This window comes from Arvicola amphibius, chromosome X (assembly GCF_903992535.2).
Source record: "Arvicola amphibius chromosome X, mArvAmp1.2, whole genome shotgun sequence".
NCBI lineage: Eukaryota > Metazoa > Chordata > Mammalia > Rodentia > Cricetidae > Arvicola > Arvicola amphibius.
The window spans coordinates 64205270-64214421 of record NC_052065.1 but is presented as its reverse complement, the minus strand read 5'-3'; the positions used below and the strand labels follow the sequence as shown (position 1 = coordinate 64214421).

Sequence of the window (9152 nt, the reverse complement as noted above, 5' to 3'; positions counted from 1 at the left end):
TTTGGACGCCCGCTACAGGACCATTTTATTTAAAGGATGTTTTGATCTTTCTGTTTTTCAGTGGTTAAGCTGGGTGCCAGTTGTCCACCATCGGTTCTTCAGGTTCCCCTTCTGTGTTGAAGTTCAGTCTACGGAACTGAGACATCTGCTCACTGCTGATGGTAATGGGTTCCTTCACACGATCCAGGTTACACATTCCAGCAGAGGCGGAGAGGTCAGAGAGCCAGGGTATGTCCAGTAGTCAAAGTTTCCAGGAAGAAGGGAGCAAGGATCAAAGTTAGTGAAGGCAGTACTCTTCCCCTTTGTTTTAATGGCGTTCAGGGCATCAAGAACTTTCTGAAGGCCTTTGTAGCAGGTCCAATCTTCAAAAAGATACCCAAAGCAGCCAGTCCATCTGGTTGCTGTGCAGCTTTCCCAAAATCACCATATTTGGTGTTCCAGTGAACCAAGTGAAGCGCTACAGCGTATTTTGTTTTGTTCACAGTGGGCTCAGAGCCATGCCCATCGGATGAGCCCCAATGAAAGTGAAGTTGGATAAATCTGTAGGTGCCATTGAGGGGTCCTCCTTTCAGTACTGAACAGTCCTGGGAGTCATCAAACTCAACGTTGAAGGAGTGGCCATTGTTGAGAATCTTCTTAGAAGTAGCTTGATCATAGCATATACTCAGAGGACAGGGTCATACTGGGCAGTCTTGGTGTCAGTGTCAACCGGGGACTGCTGCTCTTCATTAGCAGTGGGGAAGTCTTTATACCAGTGCTCTGGTCCATTGTGCCCGCTGTATCCCCAGTGGTGGGACATGGTTGCGCCGGTGCTTGGGGCAGAGCAGCATTTGTCCTCTGTTTAGCGGTCTTGCAGTGTCTGAATCTAGATTTTTAATCCCTTTACTTGACCTTTGTCCCTGTATTGATAAGTCAAGGTCATTTACATGTCTGGTTATTGCCGAAAGATGTTTACTAATTCCTGTATTTTGCTGGTTGTTTTCCTCGTTAATTGATATTGGTTGTTCTTTACTATCTCTTCTGTTACTATTGAGGACTGTCTGATTTACTGAGTTGGACATGATGATTTCCTTCCTATTCCTGCTTTCATGTGTTCCCCTCATGAAATTTCTTTTTCTGTTTTCATATTGGGACTGTCCTCTCTATATGTTACTCCTTTAGGTATCGCCTACAGCGCTGACTTGGTGGTCATGTACTGCCTCAGTTTGTGTTTGAAATGTCTATTGCTCTATGCATTCTGAAAGACCGTTTTCCTGGAGATAACACTTTTTTGTTTTTGTTTTTATTTTTTTATTTCCTACAGGATATTTTCTTGAGAGATAACACTTTGTTTCATGGCTATTTTCAGGACTTAGAATGTGTCATTCCACACTTTCCTGGCATTTAGGGTTGTTGAGCCAATGGTCTCATTATTCTGATCTTCCTGCTTTGTAGGTGAGTTCATGTTTTTCCATTATAGCTTTTTGCTTATTTAAGAAGTTTTTTTGTTTGTATGCTTGCTTGCTTGCTTGCTTGCTTGCTTGCTTGCTTGCTTGCTTGCTTGCTTGCTTACTCTGAGACAGTGTCTTATGTAGCAGCCTGACCTTGAATTTACTGTTGTAGCTGAAGATACATAGTAGTGATGACTTGGAGTTTTTGATCCTATCATATCTACTTCTGAGATTCTGGGATTGCAGGCATGTACCAACACATATGGTTCCCTTAATAGCTTTTTAAAATGATGCTTAATTATGTGTGTGTGGTACTTATGTGTATGCACACATGGCATGGAAATTTCAATTTCCTTGCTAAACTTTTCTCTGTATTCCCATTCTTTTATCCAGGTTCCTAATGTCATCAATTTTGCTGACTTTTTCCTCAGTGTTTCCTTGTATCTTCACTTTCTACTTCTTCACTGAATTCATCTATTTGTTTGTGTCCTCCTTGAGGTCATTGATCATTCTTATCAGAAAACTTTGGAAGTTTTTGTCCATCATTTCACTTATTAGCCCCTTTGAGCTCTGTAGGTGAGGAAATTATCTTTCTGGGAGTGTCATGTGGACTTGCTTTATTTTACTTATGTTTGTATTGTGGTTTGCACATCTAGTGGTAAATCTTCCGGTTTTATTTGGGAATCTTCTTGTTGAGCAGCCTATTCAGTTTCCACTCCTACTGAGAGAGGAAGCGAGTGCTTTAGCTTCCCTTCCCTCCTCTAAGAGACATGTTCGACTTAATTCCTAGGACTTTGTTGCCTCTCTGCACAGCGCAGGTTTCCTTTCATTTCCTTTGTGGATTACCAAAGCTCTTCTGTTTAGATAGTGTTTGGGTTCTCTTCTTATTCTGATTCTCTCCTTTGCAGGCTTACATGAAGGCAGCTTTTAGCCTACCATTTACCTGGAAGTCTCCGATTCACTTCCTTGACATAGACTCTGGCAATCGTGGGTGCTTTCCTCAAATCTTAAACCAAGAGATGGCAGAAACCCAAAGAAAGTCTCAAAAGTAGCATCTTTTTGAAGTTTCTTTGTTTTCAGATTGTGTCAGGTTTCTATCAGACTTTATGTAGATCTGCAGCTGTGGCAGGGAAGAGACTTTATTTCATGAACTGGTAAACAGATAGGGAGGATTGAAGAATTGAAGCAGGATGAAGGCACATGGAAACTGCAGCCTAGTACCATGGTGGGTCTTTTTTTTTTTTTTTTTTTTTTTTTTTTTTTTTTTTTTTTGCGGGGGGATGTTGAGACAGGGTCTCTCTGTAGCTTTGGAGCCTGACCTGGAACTTGCTCTAGTAGACCAGGCTGGCCTCGAACTTACAGAGATCCACCTGTCTCTGCCCCCCCCCCTCCCCCCCCGAGTGCTGGGATTAAAGCTGTGTGCTACCACCACCCAGCCTAGTACCATGTCTTAAGCAAACAAGTTTTGTTTTCACTTCTAGTCTTAGGTGTTCTGGACTCCCTCTAAATTTCAAATTCTCAAGTGATCTGGGAGTCTCTGAAGTCACAGAAGGAAATGATTTGCAATTTGAAACAATGGCATAAGGAAAGGCACAGCCATTGATATAAACTGCAAATGAGCAGCCATGAGTCTTTTCACTCAGTCTGTGAGCAAATAATCCTTCCCAGAAATAGCCGAGTTCCACCTATGATTTTGCTGATTTGAGCAAGTAAGTTAACTTCTTCAGGCTTTAGTTTCTCTACCTTGAAGGACTAACAGTCTCTACACCATTGAGCTGTTTTAATAAAAACCCTGACTACTTTAAAGGCTTGATATTAACCCCACTTGTGCATTATCTTCTCCAGTGACCACCAAACGCACCCCTCATTTCACCTCTCCATCTTTTCACCATTTTACACATTAGAACTTTGCAAGTTCTAGTTTTCTATGGATATAGGGGAAAATACTGTTGCTGTGAGGGGGTAGATGAAAGAAAAGCATTTTGAGCTTTCTCAGAAGTTAGTACTCAAAATCTGAGGGAGTGACAGTTTTTCTGATTGTTAAAATTCTGTTCCTGTACCAAGAGTAAAAACAGAAAGGGATTAAATGTGTGTTATTGAAAAGAGTATCACTTTGTAGTATGCAGACCTATGTTTGAACCTCAGTTCTGCCACTTTTTTTTTTTTTAAAGAATAGGATGTATTTATTTTAACTGCCCATGCACATGCTCAAGGAGGCCAGGAAAGGGTGCTGGATACCCTGAACCTGGAGGTACAGGTGGATATGGGCTGCCATGTAGGTGCTGCGAACTGAACCCAGGTCTTCTGTATGCGTAGCAAGTGTGGTTAAAAGTGTGGTTAACCTCTGAGCCATCATTCTAGCCCCTAGTTCTGACTCTTAGGATAAGATCTGTCTGTAGATGAGCAGATAAGGTTTCAGCTTTCTGAGCCATGGCTTTTTCACTTGTCAAATATATCTTACAATACTTACAGAATCATTGAGAATGTCCTTTGGGAAAAATATAGGAGGGAGATGGGGGGGGCAAGGGTGTGAGAGAGAACGAGAACTCACATGCATATGAGCATGTGCTTTATTTTAGAGTTAATGAAAATGTTTCTGGCACTGAAGTCCTTGTCGCTTTTACTTTGCAGAGTTGGTGCAAGCCTTCTCCTTTTCTGGGTATTCTTAGGTATTTTAGCCAGAAGCTAGGGGAGGAAGCATCAAAACATGTTTGTCAATGGCTATTACGAATGAAAACCCAAAAGTAAAAACTTGAAAAGACATGTAATTATTATTTCACTGATTTTAATGACAAAACATTTGAAAAAGTATTGTCATCAGGGCTCTGAGAATCTGTTAGATATAATAGTATAATTTGATGTGTTTAATGAAGGCAGTGAAAGCAGTTTGAAATTTTGACTGTAAATAGGTTGTAACCCAGTAGTTCACTTCCAAAAATGTATTCAAAGATATGCCAGTGTTGTACATATTTGCAAAACGTGTATCCCAAGTCATTCACTACAGCATTGTTTTTAATAGCAAAACTCAAATATTTATCAAAGCACCCATTAAGTTATGAATGAGGAAATGTTTTCTATACCCTTAAGTGAACAGGGAGTGTTTGCTAAAATGTATGTTGAGTGTTGTATATTTGGGGATTATATCTTTTCTTAAACATAATTATTTGTACTTGAGGTTTACAGAAACTGCTTAACTTTGTGTGAGTGGGTAAGTAGGAATAAAGGAAATGGGAGATTAAGTTAGAAGGGATACTTTTCATTGTATCCCTTTTCTTATTTTCTATTTTTAATTAAAATGTTTTTCAGTACTAGAACTTGAACACAGAGCCTTGCACATGGTAGGCAAATTGGCTGCTGCTGAGCAATGAGCTATATCTCTAGGTCTTATTTTTTGGGTCATTTTTTTTCCTCTTTTAATTAACTTATTTTTACCAGAAAAAAAAAAATCTATATTTTTCTGTTGGGGGAAGGAATAGAAAAGAAAGCAGCCCCTATACTGGGCCCTATTCAGTGGTACTTTCTTGTTCCATTGGGTTAAGGAAGACTTTGAGGAAATAAAAGTTGTATGGAAAAATCCAGGTGTAGTTGCTTTGTATGCTGTGATGGGTAGGAGGGATGCAGTGAATTGTGAAGGCCCCTCACACTCTCCATCTTGCCTCAGACTATGTCCTGGAACCCTGGGGCGGAGAAAACGCTACTTTCATTCCTGCTTCTTGGGATTGTTGACAGCCACGTAGTAATAGAGAGCCACAAGCAAGTAAAGTGTCACGGCCGGCATGTTGGCGAAGATGGCAGGCGGGCTGCACATCCGCGATCACCCTGACCAGCTGCACTCGACTCCAACTCTACTGCTTGCTGTACAGTTGGAGGTAAGATAGTTAAAAGTTTTTTATCCAATATATTTTGATCATGTTTTTCTTCTTTCCCAACTCCTCCTAGATCCCCCCCCCCTCAGTTTACCCAACTTCATGTTTATTCTACCCCTTCAAAAGAAAGGAAGCCAAGCTGGGCAGTGGTGGCACAGGCCTTTAATCCAAGTACTTAGGAGGCAGAGGCAGGAGGATCTTTGTGAGTTTGAGGTCAAACTGGTATACAGAGCATCCCAGAAATTCAGAGAGGATCAGATTAAGTAAGTACAGGCTGTTCCATGTGTCCTCACACAAGAACTGGGGCCAAGTGCTCTGAGCCCAAAAGAGACACAGTAGCCTGGTACCAGGACTTCAAAAAAAAAGCCAGAAGATGAGGAGAGGACTGTGCTTGAGAAATGAAGCCTCAAGTCCAGCAGCATGGTCAGAGGTGGGTAGCCCTGCCAGAAACCATATTGCGAAGCTGCCAGTGAGTGAGAAAGTAGATTTGTTGCAGGTGAAAGAGGCGGGTAAGGGTCCTAGTGTGAAGTAAGCACCTTTCACGGACCTTACCAAGGTATGCCACTAAGCAAACATGCCACATGCAACAGTTAGTGCAAGAGGTTTATTGGGAGGGGGAGAGCAAAAGAGTGAACGGGTAATACCTCCTTCCATCTATTGTTTCGCTGGCAGAATGTGGCAAAGGTCCCATAAAATATCTGGAGGGATATTTGGGCAGATCTGACTACAAAGGTGGGCACAGTTTAGAAGCCTTTAAAGTTTTGCACTGAGTGCAAAAGTTAGAGGAATAGGCGATGCCAAAGTTCTCACGAGTGAGGCAGATAAATGAGACCCAAGGGTCTGTAATTCCTAGCATTCCAGGAATTCAAAGAGGATCAAGAAGGCATAGGCTGCTCAGTGATTCCTCAGACAGAGTAAGAGGAGCCAAGGGCTCCAAGCCCAAGAGAGCCATAGTTACCTGTACCGCCAGGGCTTAACAAGGCCCAAAGGTGAGAAACCATCCTGGTTTTAAGACATTTTGAATCGTGGAAGAGAATCAGACATGCTATACAGGAACTTTGTCCAGTGATATCCCTGGAAGCATCCTGTTCATCTCATAATATTTCTTAGAGGGTAGAGTTATCCTTGCCCAACGATGAGGAATAGAGGGAAATTTTTTAAAGCTGTAGGCTTAATTTATGCTGGGCTCTCCAGCCATCAATTCCCTCTCTGTTTAAGAAGTTTATAGCTTCTTTGTTAGACTGTTTATTTCCCTTGTTTGATTTCTTTTGATAGTTATTAATCTGTAGCCCAGGCTGGCCTGGAAGTTACTATGTAGTACAAACTGGTCTGGAATTTGCAAATCTTTCCTGCCTCAGTCACTCAGATGCTAGGACCACAAGAGTGCACCACCGTGTTCAGTCAGGAAGCTGGGGATAGATTCATAGGAGACGTTTCCTTCCTGTTATGGTACTCGTAAATGCACAAAAGCAATTCTCAAAGCAGGAGATAGAAAGGCAGCCACAACAGAAGGAAGTGACCATCCTGCAGGGTGTTAGCCTCCTTACTCAAGGTGTCCATGGTGTGGTTTACAGTCACTGTTCTTCGTAAGACAGTGCACTAGGGAAAGGACAGCTGAGTTGATTTAAGGAAAACAATCTTAAATATTCTTTTAGGGCCTGGAAGGCTCAGTGGTTAAAGGTGCTTGCTGTTCTTGTGGAGGAGTTCTTGCTGTTCAGTTCTAAACACTCAGGTTAGGAGGCTCATAACCATCCAGTGCCCTCTTCTGGATTCTGAGGGCATCTACACTTGTGATTTACTTACATGCACACAAAATAAAATTAAACCTTAAAATACTTAACAGTTTGAATGGAAATAGTGACAGTAGGTGACAACCTTTCATTAACACGTTAAACCAAGCAAAATTCTAATGACATGCATTAACCTATTTAATTCTTTTTTTAAGAAAACTATCTTTTCTCTCTTAACACTTCTGTGAGATAGGTAGTGGTGTTAATTCCCATTTTATACGTGAGGGAGAGAAGACATCCCAGACTCACACATCCACTTAGATTTCCGTAGGTGCTAATTAAATCATAAAGTTTCCGAGCAGACCCACATGATAAAAGATCTTCAGCACTGATGGGAGATAGCAGAACTTTCAGGGAATGGGACCTAGTGGAAGGAAGTTAGGTTAATAGGGGTATGGGCTTTAAGGGCATTTGGAGATTTCGGTCCCTTTCTCTTTGCTTCCCAGCTGCTTGAAATGGTCAAGCCTTTTCTGCCACATACTCTGCCATGGTGTATTATGCCACCATAGACACAAAACAGTGGGACTAATGACCATGAACTGAAACTGAAAGTAGATATTTCCTCTTGAGCTGAGACAACTCAGTAACACACAAGGTGTATCATAGGAATGCAACACCAGCAAAGCTGTGTGTGTTTTATAAATATTCTCAGTGAAATTTTCTCATTACCTGAGGCTCCCTTTCTAGGAAATGGAAATATGAGCAGGTGTTGCTTAAACCGGTACAAGCCAGACCTTCACTTGAAGCTTTTATCTGGTCTGCTACTCAAATGAAAACTTTACAAATGTTTAGCTACTCTTGCTCCTAATTTCAGGAAATTCCAGGAACCCTTGTTGTAACCTGGGTTGTATTGGCAGCTTGATTTGCTGTCTGGGCAGTTCCTTCAAGTTAACTGAGTTAAGTCCTTTCTTTCTTTCCAGAGCTTGGGATCAAGCTCAAGAGTCTCACATCTGCCAACAAGCAAGCACTCTACTACTGACTGAGCCACCTCCCTAGCCCGTTCTTAGTCTTGAGTAGCCACAAAATATTCTATGGTATGGCTAAATAAACCTTTTAATTTAGATATTTCTGCCATTTAAATTATTTTATGTAGTTGAATATATACTTTTTTTCCTAAGGAATTCTATATGTCTAGATTTAAGACTCTTTAACCTTTATGTTATACATAATTTCTTATAGTTTTCAAAGTTTTAATAAAAAGTTTAACTTTGAAATAGTTGTGGATTCGTATGTAGTTATGTATTCTTTACCTTGTTTTCCCTAATAACATCTTCCAAAACAGTATCACAAGCAGAAAATGGACATTAATATAATCTATTAATCTAATCCATGTTTCTTTCCTAGTTATTTATATGTGTACCTCCCATCTCAACTCTTCAGCCATTGGCCTCTGGTCCCTTGCTCCATAGCTACTCTACTCAGACTATATATGAGACCTTGTCCCCACCAAAGACCCATCTGTTCTGCCATCTCAGGGGTCCCCTAAGCTAAATCCCACTTTGGGATTCTAATCTGGTGGGTTAAAACCCCATGTGAAAGCCTAACTAACATTGTAAATTTGAATACCGAGGTTACAGCAGAAAACCAGATGAACTAAATCAGTATCTAGTCATCCTCCAAATCACCAATCTCTTAGTAATATTCCCTAAAGAGAATAAGTAGAAGAAATTGAAGATACAGAATTCCAAAAGACAATTACAAGCATGTTCAACAATTTCAAAGCATTCAGAGAGGACATAAATAGCTACATAAATGAACTTAAAGAAAGCAGGACTAAAATGATAGATGTCCACATAAGCAAAAATAACACCTAAACAAAACAATGAGTATATATCAATATATAGAAATTAAATTTAGTAAAGATAGAAACACCAAAATAAACAATCAAGATTAAAAAATACAATACTGAAACAAAATAACAAGTGAACTTAAAAGTCTATGAAAAAGCTCAGTGGAATGGATCACATAAAAGAATATCAGGGCTTTGAAGACAAGGTAGAGTGAGTGGAGCAATCAGTAAAAAACACAAGCCTGACCCTGTTGAGGGGGAGCTGCTCTGAGATTGT

General features: G+C 40.6%; 1 pseudogene; it reads right to left on the bottom strand.

The window, feature by feature from the left end:
- Positions 1-25: 25 nt before the first annotated feature.
- Positions 26-799, bottom strand: LOC119804748 (annotated as a pseudogene).
- Between the last annotated feature and the right edge of the window lie 8353 nt (positions 800-9152).